Source organism: Penaeus monodon, chromosome 43 (assembly GCF_015228065.2).
Source record: "Penaeus monodon isolate SGIC_2016 chromosome 43, NSTDA_Pmon_1, whole genome shotgun sequence".
Taxonomy (NCBI): Eukaryota; Metazoa; Arthropoda; class Malacostraca; order Decapoda; family Penaeidae; genus Penaeus; species Penaeus monodon.
Window position 1 is genome coordinate 31,627,089 of NC_051428.1, and position 15,000 is coordinate 31,642,088.

Below are 15,000 nucleotides of genomic sequence, written 5' to 3' on the forward strand. Positions count from 1 at the left end.
AGAAATATGAGGCCTGGATCTGAGACTATTGAGGCCAGGATCTGAGGACTATAGGCCCGATCTGAAGACTATGAGGCCTGGAATCTGAAGGACTATGAGGCCTGGATCGAGACTGAGGCCTGGATCTGAGACTATGAGTCCTGGATCTGAGGACTATGAGTCTGGATCTTGAGACTATGAGGCCTGGACTGATGAGGCTATGAGGCCTGGATATGAGGACTAGGAGGCCCTGGATCTGAGGGACTATGGAGGCCGGATCTGAGAACATGAGGCCTGGATCTGAGATATGAGGCTGGATCTGAGACTATGAGTCCTGGATTCTGAGACTATGAGTCCTTGGATCTGAGACTATGAGTTCCTGGATACTGAGACTATGAAGTCCTGGATCCGAGGACTATGAGGCCTGGAATCGAGACTATGAGACTACAGCCTGAGACTATGAGGGACTTACAGCTGAGACTATGAGGCATACAGCGTGAAGGCAAGGAGGCCGAGAGCATCTTCTAGTCCGCTAGCCCCGTCGCAGCTGAGGTGGAGTCTGACGGCGGCGGGCACCTCTCCTCGTAATCTGACGTGAGAAGGGGAGGGAGCATGGATTTATTACAGGGGTCGTCACCAAATGAACGCTAACTCTAACCCACAGGGAAAAGGTGTAACGTGCGATTTACTGCAGGGTTGCTCGGAGCCTCGACTTTTCTTGTTCTTGCTTCTCTTTCCTTCTTCTTCTTCTACCTTTTCTGTTTCATCTTCTTCTTCTACTTCTTCTTCTACCTTTCGGTCTTCTTCTCTTCTTCTACCTTTTCTGTTCTTTTCCTTCTTCTACCTTTTCGTTTCTTCATTCTTCCATGTCCGCCTTCTTCTTCTTCCATACCTTTCTGTTTCTTCTTTCGACGGACATCATTGTTCTTTTCTTTCTTTTCTTCTCCCTTCTAGCACATTCCCCCCTATCTCTCTCCCTCCTCTCTCTCTCTCTCTCTCTCTCTCTTCTCTCTGTCTGTTCTATCTCTCTCTTATCTCTCTCTCTCTCCTCTCTCTCTCTCTCTCCCTCTCTCCTTTTTTGTAATTCTGTTCTTCATGTTATTTTATTTTTATTATTATCTACTGAACTCGGGTCGCCTTGTCCTTCTCCTATTGCTAATCTTTCGGTACTCAGCGTCCACTCTCTCTAGATGGAATCTTTTGAGGTTAACCCTTCATGTCATGAATACAGGTTTAAAGGGGAGCGGGAGAGGGTGAGAGAAAGAAAGGGGGGGGGGGGGGACAGTGAGAGTGAGAAGGAGAGGAAGAGGGAGAGGGAGGGAGAAGGAGAAGGAAAGGGAGAGAGAGAGAATAACACAGACCGACCGACAGACAGACAGGGAGACTAGGAGACAGAGCGGGAGAGAGAGAGAGAGACAGAGAGAGAGCGAGAGAGACAGAGAGAGACAGAGACGCGGAATTCAAAACCCGGACCGGGGCCCCGAGCAGAATGCCGGCGGACGTCGTTGATATGGCAGCGAGGAGACAGGGTGGAGACCCAGCTCGGCCTTCTGTCCCGGGTTAGGGCGGCACGTGGGGTTGCCGCGCTGCTTCTCTGGTCTCGAGGTACCTGTGTCTATGACGTCTGCTACCTGCCTGGACCCGTCGTCAGCCGTGCAATGTGCGAGGGGTCAGAGGAAAGAATGCTTTTGGTGTGAAGTAGCCGCCTGGTGAAAGGGGAAAGTGCGTGGGATGGTGATTAGTGTTTGATACAATGCTTTTACATTCTTGGTCTTTTATACGAGTATTTTTTCTCGATTTTGTCCTTTAAGTGTATTGAATTTTGTGTGTGTGTGTGTGTAATCTATTATTTATGATGAACAGTGCACAAATTCTGTGTTTTCTATTTCAGGTATGTAGCGTTGGTGGAAATTGGAACGAAAGGTGAAGGTAAAGCATAATTGTTTATCTGTCTGTTTATATAGATAGATAGCTGAAATGTGTACTATGTTTATAGAGGGATATAAATTGTTATGGGTCTGTTTAAACAAAGGATTAACTCTATCACACCATAGCAGTAGGTTTCAATGGCAGCTATGAGAAATCGCTATCCTTTTGTGTACCAAATATTTGCTAAAACACGCGCCCACCCACCTGCGTCTCCTCCATTTAACCATGCAAGACGCACTTGCTCGCCTCACTCACGCATCATTCTTCATTCATTTGATTATTTTCACATACACGCACACGCACACGCACAATCACACGCACGCGCCGCGGGACACACCCACACACACACACACCACACACACACAAACACACACACACGCACACACACCATACACACACACACACACACACACACACCACACACACACACATTCGCACCAGCCACGACTTAAACGATACATACAGAGGGTTTTGTAAAAGTTGTGGGTGGTTCACAAACGGTGGATGCTGTGGGGGGGGGGGGGGGCGTTAGAGAGGGGCAAGGGGTGAGGGAGGAAGAGTTAAGGAACTAGAGAGGGGGAGGGGGAGGGAAGAGGGGGGAGATCAACGAAAGCTTTATGCCACGGGACACGTGGTTTTGTCGAGGGCCTCCTTTGTTGAAAAGAGTAGCAGGTGGGTGGGTGTGAGGGCAGCTGGGGTGGGTTAGAGTGGGTTGGAGCGAGGCAGGTTTGGTACGGTGGGGCTGTGGGAGATGAGGGAGAGTGGGTTACGGCGGTGGGGAATGGATGAGAGTGGGCTAGGATAAAGGAGGGGTGGGTTAAGAGTTTGTTAGGATGCGGCAGATAAGCCGGGAATGGAAAGAGGGGTTGAGGTGGGTGGGTATGAGGGTGGGCTGGTGGAGGGTGTAAGGGTGGGTGGGTTGGATTAGAAGGCTTGAATGAGGCCAAGTGGCTGAGGTTGGGGTTGGGAAGAGCAGGGAGGGTGTTGGGATCGTGCGGTTGGCGGGTAAAGTGGGTTGGGTGGGTCATTCATTCCCTCGTGCACGCGGATATTTTTTTCTACTTTCGTTATTGTGGCGGGTGGGACACATGCACACGCACAGCACACGTACACGCAGTTGTGGGGTGTGTATGAGTGAGGTGAGGGAGGGAAGGAAATGAATGAATGAATAAATGAATTAGTAAAGCTACATGAGTGAGTGACTGAGTAGGTGTGAATAAAATTGTAAAATAATGTGAGAAAATGTTCTTCCCCGACGGCGCAGAGTAGGAGTGGTAATTGAAAACACTCGAATGAAGCAGAGGCTTTTGAAGCGTTAATGGCTTATTTATATATACTTAATGATTTATTGGTTGCATATTTTTTTTTTTTTTGTGTGTGTGTATGTTACGTACATTTGTTTATTTTTTTATAATGTTTATTTCTATATTTGTTTATTTGCTTTTGAGATTGCGTGGGTCAGAACCTGCGTGCGTATCGTGTGGGAATCTTGGGTCATGCCAAGGCGTATTCTCTCTCTCTTTTTTTTGATTCCATTTTATTACGGGGAAGTAAAAGGAGGGAGGGAGAAGGAGAGAGAGAAAATAGTGAAAGAGAGATAGGCAGACGGGACGGGACGGACGGACGGTGACGGACGGACGGACGGACGACGGGCGGACAGGACAGGACAGACAGACAGACAGACAAACAGACAGACAGGACAGACAAAAGGACAGACAGAACAGAACAGACAGACAGACAGGACAGGACAGACAGACAGGACAGACGGACAGAACGCGGCGCGCGCACACACACCACACGCACACGCACACGCACACAACACGCACCGACACACACACACACGCACACGCACACGACACGCACACACACGCACACACACACACACACGCACAACACACACACACAACACATACACAACACTTCATAGAGAGAGAGAGAGAGGAAGGGTAGAGAGAGAGAGGAGGACGAGATTTTGAGGAGAGAGCGGAGAGTTGAGAGGAGAGGAGGAGAGAGGAGAGAGAGAGAGACGAGAGAAGACGGAGCGAGAGAGAGAGAGAGAGACAAACAGACAGAGAGAGAAAGGGAGGGGGGATATTAAAAGCAAATAGTTTTGGAATACACGGAATTTGGCAGTGCTTGCGTCATGAGCAAATCAAGCAGAAAGCCATAAACCGGTTAGATCTGACTTTCGTCGCCTTCCCCCCTTTTTTTCCCCCTCTAGCCCCCCCACCCTCTCCCCCCTCTGCGCCAACGCTCGTTTCCTCATTTCGCATCTCGTTATTTTTTTGTCCCCCACTTCCTCTTCCTCACATTCTTCCCTTCCGTTCTTCTTCTCATTTTCTCTTTCCATCCCTTTCTTCGTATCTCCTCCCCGTCTTCCTGCCTTCCTTCGTTTTCTCCGACCTTCCCCCTCTCTCTCTCTCTCTCTCTCTCTCTCTTCTCTCTCTCTCTCTCTCTCTCTCTCTCTCTCTCTCTCTCTCTCTATCTCTCTATCTCTCTCTCTTCTCTTTCTTTCTCTCTTACTCTCTTCTCTCTCTCTTTTTCTTTCTTTCCTTTTCTCTCCTCTCTCTCTCTCCTCTCTTCTCTCTCTCTCTTCTCTCTGCTCTCTCTCTCTCTCGATATGCATTATTTTCCGTCTCATTTCCGTTTCCTCACTCCTCCTTCACTTGAATTCCCTTTCATCGGCTCCTTCTCCTTCTTCCATCTGTTTTGTCTCTCCCCTCTTACCCTCTACGCGCCTCCCTATGTATTACTCTTTCCTGTGCATTTGCCATTACCGCGTTTAGGGGATTTTTATTTAAGCGACGGAATTGATATACAACCCCCAAAAAACCCCCACCCCTGCCCCCATTACCCTTACCCCCACCCCCTGCCCCATACCCTTACCCCCACCCCCTGCCCCATACCCTTACCCCCACCCCCCACCCCCTACCCCATACCCTTACCCCCACCCCCGTGACACTGTTCGTTCCAGCATGACTCTTATTTCATTGTGTGTGGAGGATGAAATTGGAGAGAGAGAGAAACAGAGAGAGAGGGGGGGGGGGGGGACTTGCAAATGCTCGAAAAAAATTCCCATAAAGGAAGGAAAAAAGAAAATATTGGGGGTGCGAATATATATTCCTGTCAACAGTTAAAGCGATACTGTACTTCACGTTTCTGTTTTTTGTTTCGTGCAACAAAATGTTATGTGATGTTCTTCATGTTTCCGACGAAGTACAAGTGTATTTTCAGTATGTGTTTTGCGTGGTTCTCGCTGCATCTCTCTCCTGCCCCCCCCCCCCCTGCCGCTTCTTGCATAGGCCTTTTACTGTCTCTCTTGTATTCTTTATCGTCTCTACGTTACTTCCTTTGTTATTCCCTTTTGTTGTTTGTACGTTTGTCTGTCGTGTCTTTCTGTATTCTTCGCTTTTTTGTGTTCTGTTCTTTACTTTTTTTTGTTCATATCTATTCTTTCTCCTTTTCAACTCTTGTCTGTACTGTCCTCCATTTTCTCCTTTTCTCTTTGTTTTCCTGTTCTTTACTCTTTTCTTTTTCTTCAATTTCTATATCTTCCTGTCCTGCCTTCTTAGCGTCTTTCATTTCTTCTCCCCCCCTACCTCCCCCCTTCCCCCAGGCCTTCTCCTCTTCCCTTCCTTTCTCTCCCGTGTCTTCTTTCCCCTTCTTTCCCCTCCGCCGTTTGCAGTCAACAGCAGGCGAGTCTTTTTTATTTTTTATTTCTTTAAATTTTTTGTTTGGGTGACGAAAGGCTCGCGGGATGGAGAAAAGGACCTAATTTTCGCTTCCACTCAAACCGCACCACAATGAATATCTCTGATTTTTTTTTCCTCATCCACAATGAAGGCAAATAAGTCGACCAGAAGATTTAGACAAAAAGATTTCCCGGTTTCTCGCTTTTTGATGGAAGGAGAGGGAGTGGAAATTGGGAGTGGGAGTGGGAGTGGGAGTATGAGAGGGAGAGAGAGTTGGGAGCGGGAGAGAGAGAAAGAGAGTCAGAGACAGAGACAGAGACAGAGACAGGGATAGAGAGACAGAGACAGAGACAGGGATAGAGAGACAGAGACAGAGAGAGGGATAGAGAGACAGAGACAGAGACAGGGATAGAGATAGAGAGACAGAGACAGGGATAGAGAGACAGAGACAGGATAGAGAGACAGAGACAGGGCCGGGAAGATGAGACAGAGAAAGAGACAGGGATAGAGAAGAGACGAGACAGAGACCGGGATAGAGAGGACAGAGACACAGACAGAGACAGGATAGAGAGGACAGAGCAGAGACAGTGATAGAGAGACAGAGACAGGGATAGAGAGACAGAGAGAGACAGGGATAGAGAGGACAGACAGACGACAGGGATAGAGAGACAGGACAGAGACAGGGATAGAGAGACAGAGACCAGAGCGAGACAGAGGAGGAGGGATTAGAGAGACAGAGGACAGAGACAGGACAGGGATAAGAGAGACAGAGGACAGAGGACGAGAGGAGGGGATAGAGAGACAGAGACAGAGACAGAGAGAGAGATAGAGAGACAGAGACAGAGACAAGGATAGTTAGACAGAGACAGAGACAGAGACAGGGATAGAGAGGACAGAGGACAGGATAGAGAGACAGGAGACAGGGATAGAGAGGACAGACAGAGACAGGGATAGAAGAGACAGAGACAGGGATAGAGAGAGAGAGAGAGAGAGAGAGAGAGAGAGAGATAGAGGAGACAGAGAGAAGAGGAGAGAGAGAGAGAGACGGAGAGACAGAGAGAGAGAGACAGAAAAGGGAGAGAGGAAGAGAGACGAGAGAGAAGAGAGAGAGAGAGAGAGAAGAGAGACAGAGAGAGACAGAGACAGAGAGAGAGAGAGAGAGAGAGAGAGAAGAGAAGACAGAGAGAGAAGAGAGAATACAAGATAGAGAAGAGAGAGAGAGAGAGAGAGGGAGAGTAGAGAGGGAGAAGACTAGAGGTATAGATATAGGATGGATAGAATATATATAGAGAGAGAGCGGAGAGAGATAGAAGGGGGAGAGAGAGAGGGAGGAGAAGAGAGGGAGAGAGACATGGAGAGATAGGGAGAGAGCTATGGGAGAGATGTAGGAGAGAGTGAGAAGAGAGAGCGGTAGAGAGAGACAGAGGTAGAGAGAGGCAGAGAGAGAAAGAGGAACAGAGACACATATGTGGCGAGAGGGAGAGAGAGAGAGAGGAGATATAAGAGATAGAGAGAGGGCAGAGAAATAGAGATAGAGAGAGAAGAGAGCGATGGAAAGAGATAGGACAGAGAGAGAGAGAGAGATGATCGAGAGGAGAGCGAGAGAGGTAGAAAAGAGAGAGAGAATATATATGCATAAGAGAGACGAGAGAGATAGAGAGAGATAGCAGAGAGCAGATAGAGAGAGAGCACACACACACACATGATATAGAGAGTAAGAGAGATATTAGAGATATATATTATATATATAATATAGTATATGCATAGACAGACTGACATCACACAAACACCTACACACACACACATATATAATGTTTAGATTAGAGATATAGATATATATAGATCTATATATATATATATATATATATCATATGTGGTGTAATTTTAATTGTTGTTATTGTATCTATATATATATAATATATAATATATATATATATATTATAATGGGTGTGTAATTATGTATGTATATATTATAATATAATATATATTATATATATATACACATACATACACATACTACCAACACACACACACACACACACACACACAAACACACATATATATTATACTATATATATAGTATACGTAATATATATAGAATTATAGCATAAGATATATGTGTGGTGTGTGTATATGTATGTAATATATATATATATATATCATATATATATATATTATATATATATATATTATCTATCTATAGATATCTGTGTGGGTTATATGTATTTATATAAATATACTATAGAGATATATATATAGATATATATTATATATCTATTCTAATATATGTGTGTGTGAGATGTGGTATATATATATATATATAGATATAGATAGATATATATAGATATAATATCTATAGATATATCGGTGTGTGTGTCTATGGAGGGTATATATATATATATAGAGATATATATATTATATAATATATATGATAGATAGATCTATAGAGAGAAGAGAGACGGGTGTGGAGAGGGAGAAGAGATAGTAGAGAGAGAGAGATAAGAGAAGAGAGTAGAGATAGAGAGAGAGATATAGAAGACGCGGTGTGAGATGGAAGAGAGAGAGAGATAGAGATAGGATATGATATAAGGATAATAGAGGAGAGAGGTGGGGGGAGTAGATAGACTAGAGAGAGAGTTAAGAGAGAGAGAGAGAGAGGGGGGGAGAGAGAGAAGAGATGATGAGAGAAAAAAAGGTAGTAGAGCGCAGAGAGGAGAGTACAGTATATAGAGAGAGAGAAGCTAGAGAGATAAGAGATAGGAGATGTAGATGAGAGAGACTAGAGAGAGAAACACCCAGAGAGGAAGAGAGAGAAGAGAGGGGATAGAGAAAGAGAGAGGAGAGAGAAGAGACTAGAGAAGGTAGAGAAAGATAGACCGTAGAGAGAGGAGAGAGAGATGAAAGAAGAGATAGATAGAGAGAGAGGAGAGGGAGAGAAGAGAGAGAGAGAGGTAGAGAATATAAGATGATAGCGAGAGATAAAGAGAGAGACAGTAGGCTAGAAGAGAGATGAGATAGAAAGAGAGAGAAGAGAGAGATAGAGAGAGAGATATGAGAGAGATGAGTGACGAGGGGGGTGAGGCGGGAGAGAGAGAGAGTGCGGATAGAGAGAGAGAGAGATAGAGAGAGATAGAGAGAGAAAGGACGGGGGGGCGAGGGAGGAAGAGAGAGAGAGAGAGAGATGAGAGAAGACGAGGAGAGAGATAGAGAGATAGAGAGAAATACAGAGACACACACAGATATATAGAGAGAGATACTAGAGAGAGAGAGAAGAGAGAAGAGAGAGGGAGAGAGAGAGAAATAAAAGAGCTAGATGAGATGTAGAGAGAAGAGCGAGAGAGGAGAGAAGAATAGAGAGAGAGAGAGAGAGGAGAGAAAGATAGAGACGAGAGAGGGAGAGAGATAGAGGGTAGGAGAAGAGAGAGAGAGAGAGAGAGAGTGCAGATAAGTAGAGAGAGAGAGAGAGAGGATTGAGAGAAGAGAGAGATAGATAGATATAATATGTGTGTTATATGTAATAGATATAAGTATATAATCTATACTATATAGACTATATAGATAGAGAGAGATATACATCAGACGTTGTTGTATATGGATATAGATCGATATATAATATATATATATTATAATATATAGATATAAGAGAGTATATATCATAGATATATATATCATATATATAGAATTAGAAGTGTTTGTATATGTATATTATACTATACAGATATATATATATATATAATAATCATATTATATATATATATATATCTATACCTATATACGTGTGTGTATATGAATATAATATATATTATATCTATATATAATATATATGTGTGTCTATATATAGATATATTAGGTATATATATATATACAACAGATATATATATATATTATATATATATATACTATATAATATATATTATATATATATGGTCGTTGGTGTGTGTGTGTGTGGTATGTATGTGTATGTGTATATAGATAGATAGTATAATATATACTATATATATTAATTATATATAGTAGTTAATATATATATTCTATATAATATATAATATATATATATAATATATATAGGTGTGTGTGTGGATTTATATATATATTTAAGATGATAGATCTATATATAGATATATATATATATGTTATCTATATATATATATATATATATATCACACACACAACACATTAATATATATATGATATTATATATATATAGATCTATATATAGATATATATATACCTATAGATATTAATATATATATATATATAATATAATTGTACGACCAGTGGGTCTTTGCTCGTTTGTGACCATGTGTAACATGAAAAAGGATGGACCTGGGCATGTTTAACATGAAGGAACTGGCAAAGATGACGCAACTGGCTGTGAGCGGATGAGCGGAGGAACAAGCCAAGAGACGCAGTGGGGTGCGCTCCTGTGAAGACCTAGTTTGTTCCCTGGTGACTGATATAACTTTGTGTTGCCTTTTAGAAGCGTACGTGCAGTGTGACATGGGGTTCCCCTGTATTGTGCCTCTGAAAAGTGTACGGGTAAATAATTGTGTAAATAAAGGAAAAGACGGTTCATCGTGTGTTTGATTTAGTGCCTGCCTCGCCACATGGCGTTTTCCCCTCGTGGGCTGTTTGGGACGCTGGGGCGGTTCGTTTGCCGTCCTGGAGCTGTTCAGTGTGCAGCTACCCCTGTATATAACACCGCCCCGTCTGCTAGCCTGCTTGTGGTGGTGGGCAGAGAGACGATGGGGCCGGCCGGAACAAAGAGAGAGAGAGAGAAGAGAGAGAGAGAGAGAGAATAGATAGAGAGAGAGACAGAGAGGTGGGGGGATAGGAGAGAGAATTATAGAGAGAGATAGGGGGCAGAGAGAGAGAGAGAGAGAGAGAGAGTATCGATGAGACCGAGTACAGAGACAAAGCGAAGAGAGAGAGAGATAGAGTATAGAGAGATAGATATAGATGGTATAGGGAATGGATCTAGAGATAGACAATATATAGACAGATAGAGATACCATATAGAGAGAGATAGAGATAGAGATAGATAGGAGAGGGATAGAGACAGAGATGATAGGACAGCAGTCACCCGCCACTGACATATAGATAAAGATAGAGGAGAGATAGACATATATATATGTACATATAGATGAAAGACAGCAGAAAAGAGGAGAGAGACAGAGAGACTGAGACAGGAGACAGAACACAGAGAAGAGGACAGAGACAGAGAGATAAGAGGTATATATATTGAGAGATGACCGAGAGACGAAGAGATACAGAGAAAGTAGACGGAGGGAAGAGAAGAGAGAGAGGGAGAGGGAGAGAGAGAGAGAGGCAGAGGCATGAGAGAAGGAGAGGGAGAGAGAGAGGGAGAGAGAGAGGAGAAGAGAGGGAGTAGAGAGCGAGAGGGAGAGTATAGAGAAGACAGAGAGGGAGAGAGAGAGGGAGATACAGAGAGAGAGGAAGGTAAGATAGAGAGACAGAGAGACATGAGAGAGAGCAGAGAGATAGACTGAGACAGAGACAGACTAGAAGAGGAGAGGACATATAGAGAGACAGAGAGAGAGAGGACTAGAGAGAAGAGAGACCAGATAGAGGAGAAAGAAGAGGAGACACGCAGGAGAGAGACAGAGAGAGAGGAGACAGATAGGAGACAGAGAGAGGAGAGAGAGAGAGAGGAGAGAGAACAGAGAGAGAGGGACGAGAATAGAGGGAGAGAGAGGGAGAGAGATAGGTAATAGGGACGAGAGATAGAGGGAGGAGAGAGATGTAGATAGATATGGGTATAGAAGAGATACAGAGAGAGAGACATAGAGCAGAGATAGGGAGAGAGACCGAGAGGGAGAGATAGGAGGAGAGAGAGGTAGAGAGAGGAGAGGGAGAGAGAGAGGGAGAGAGAGAGAGAGGGAGAGATAGTCTAGGAACGTAGAGAGGAGAGAGGGAGCTTGAGAATAGGAGATAAGAGAGAAGGGAGACGAAAGAGGGGAGCGAGTAGAGAGAAGGGAGACAAGCGACAGAGAGACAGAGTAGAGAGCAGAGAGAGAGAAACAGAAGAGAGCAGAGAGAGAGGAGAGAGACAGAGAATAGAGAGAGAAAGTAGAGAGAGACAGAGAGAGAAGAAGATAGAGATAGAGAGAAGAGAGGCGAGAGAGCGTACAGAGAGAGAGAGAGAGACAGGAGAGAGATAGAGATAGAGAACTCCGTCCCAGACAGAGAGAGAGAGAAGAGCGATAATATAAGAGAGAGAATATATAGCGAGACATAGAGAGAGATAGAAGAGATGATATGAGATAAATTACAAGATATAGTAGAGCGATATCGAGAGATAGATATAGATATATAATATAATATATAATTATGATATATATACAATAGATAGTAATATACATATATATATAGAGAGAGACATATATATATATATATGTATACACATATAGTCTAGAGATATGGATACAGAGAGATAGAGATAGGTGATAGATATAACATATATGATCTATACATATAATATATCGATGTATAATAATATACAAGATGGATATAGCGAGATATAGATACCAACAGAGATCTATATATATATGTGATATAGGGATAGAGGTATATATGATATTATACAGATAGATATATACATATCTATATTATGTATATATATATATGTATATCGATATATATGTATATATGTATATGAATAATAAACTATATAGATACGTATACATATTATATATACTATGTATATATATATATATGTAATATATATATGGATTATATATATATGTATATATTATACATATATCTCTGTATACAATATACTATTATGATTACATATATATATATACTGTATACAGAGAGATAGATAGAGAGGAGAGAGCATGAGGGGGGCAGACACAGAATAGAGATAGTGGCTAAGGAAGAGATGTATAGATAGAGAGGAGAGATATAGCTGTAGATGAAGAGAAGATGAGATAGTAGATAGAGAGAGAGATTTATTGTATATGATGACACAGGTAGAAGATGAGATAAGATATATAGATCGAGAGTCGAGTAACATGGAAGAGAGAGAGAGAGAGAGAGAGAGAGAGAGACGAGACAACAGGGAGAAGAGAGAAGAGAGATAAGAGAGAGAGACGAGAAAATAGGGAGAGAGAAGAAGAGATAGAGAATAGAGATAGCGGAGAGAGTATAGATATACACATGTATAGAGAGGCGATAGTAGAGATATAATAATAGATATATACAGGGACGAGAGAGAGGAGATAGAGATAGAGAGAGAATATATTAGAGAGAGAATAGAGATAGAGAGAGATATATATAGATAGCTGTAAGAGAGGAGAGAGAGTAGATAGTATAGATATAGGATAATAAATGAGGAAGAGAGGGAGATAGAGAGAGGATAGATAGAGAGGGAGATAGAGTAGATATAGAGATGAGATAGAGACAGAGAGAGAGGATAGCGAGAGAGAGAGAGAGAGGATAGGGAGAGATATATATATATACTAAGAGATATCGGATATATATCGTGTAGGTATAGGATATAGACGAGTTATAGAGAGATATGGATATATAGGAATAGAATATAGATAGGTGGATATATAGATGAGACAGATAGATATATTGTATATAGAGAGTAGAGCTACACAATATAGAAGATCCTCTAACCATAGAGAGAGAGAATAGATATATAGAAGTATATATCTATACATACACCTATATATCAGAGGATAAGAGAGATTAATATAGTAGAGATAGTGAGAACAGAGATATAGATAAGAGATATACATAAGAGAGAGACAATAATAGGTAGATAGAGGATAGATAATATCTATACATCTGTTATTATATATAATATAGATAGATATAGATAATATATAGACAGAGATAGATATAGATATCTATATGTTAATATATTACATAGATTATATATATAATATATATATAAGATATATACATATTATATATATAAGATATACAGGATTATATCTATAGATTATAAGATATAACATTAGAGATAGTATAGAAATAGAGACAGCTAATAGATAAGATAAATAGCAGCCTAATTATAGATACCATAAGATAGTATATATACATATATATAACCGAGTAGATATAGATAATATAGATATATTCGATATATAGAGAATATAGTATATAATATGATAGATAGACATAGAGAGATGAGATCGAGATAACTGTATAGATAATGAGATAGATATAATATATATAATACAGATCGATATAGACTAGATATAGAATGACATAGATAGAGATATAGCTATAGATAGAGATAGATTATGAGAAGATAAGATAAACATAGATCTATAAATAGTATAGATGGATATATATCTATTATAGAATATATATACATAGCTATATCTACAGATTAGATTTATATAATATAGATACATAGGATATATATTAGCAGAGATATATTATATATATAAGATATATACAGATATAAGATATAACATCTAATATAGATATATATATAATATATTATAATAATATATATATATACATGTTATATATATACTATATATATATATAGATAATATATAGACTTATATTATATATATTTAGATATATATATTATATACATATATATATACATAGAATAGATATATATATAGGATATATATATAAGGATGAGATTATTATAAATATATTATATATATATATTATATAGATATATATATATATAATACTATAAATAAATAGATATATATATATATAACAGTGTATATATATATATATAATATATAGAGTAGATATATAGATATATATAATATATATATCATGTATATAACCCCTCTATATATATAACACACCCACACACAAACACACACACACCAACACAAAACACACACACCCCACAACACACACACACACACACACCACACACACACACGTTTTTTGGTGTGGTGTGGTGTGTGTGTGTGTTTTTTGTGTGTGTGTGTGTGTGTGTGTGTGTGTGTGTGTGTGTGTGTGTGTGAGTGCGCGCGCGCGCTAGGTGACAGTGGAAAGAAACTTTGCCAACTTGTTTTTAGAAACAATGGTGGAAGAGAAGAGGGTGTAGTGTTGAGAGAAGTAGTACTGGAGAGAGGTTGATAATAAGGCTGTAGAGTGGTAATAAGAGAGGAGGCAGTAGATATAGAAAGCTGTGGGGGTGAGATAAAGTAAGTGGTGTTGGGAGAGGAGGAATGTTTTTGGGGGGTGAGTAATAACCTGGGTGGGGGATTAGGACTGGACTGAGGAGATGGTAGACACTGAGGAGGGGGTAGTAGTAGCAGTATTCAGAGTAGTGGTCAAATGAGAGCCAGAAGTAGGGGAATTGGGAAAATTAAAATTAGTGGGCTATTTGAAAAAGGGATAAGCCTCAATGCCCTTAAAAAAATCTTTATTACTGGCCATGGTA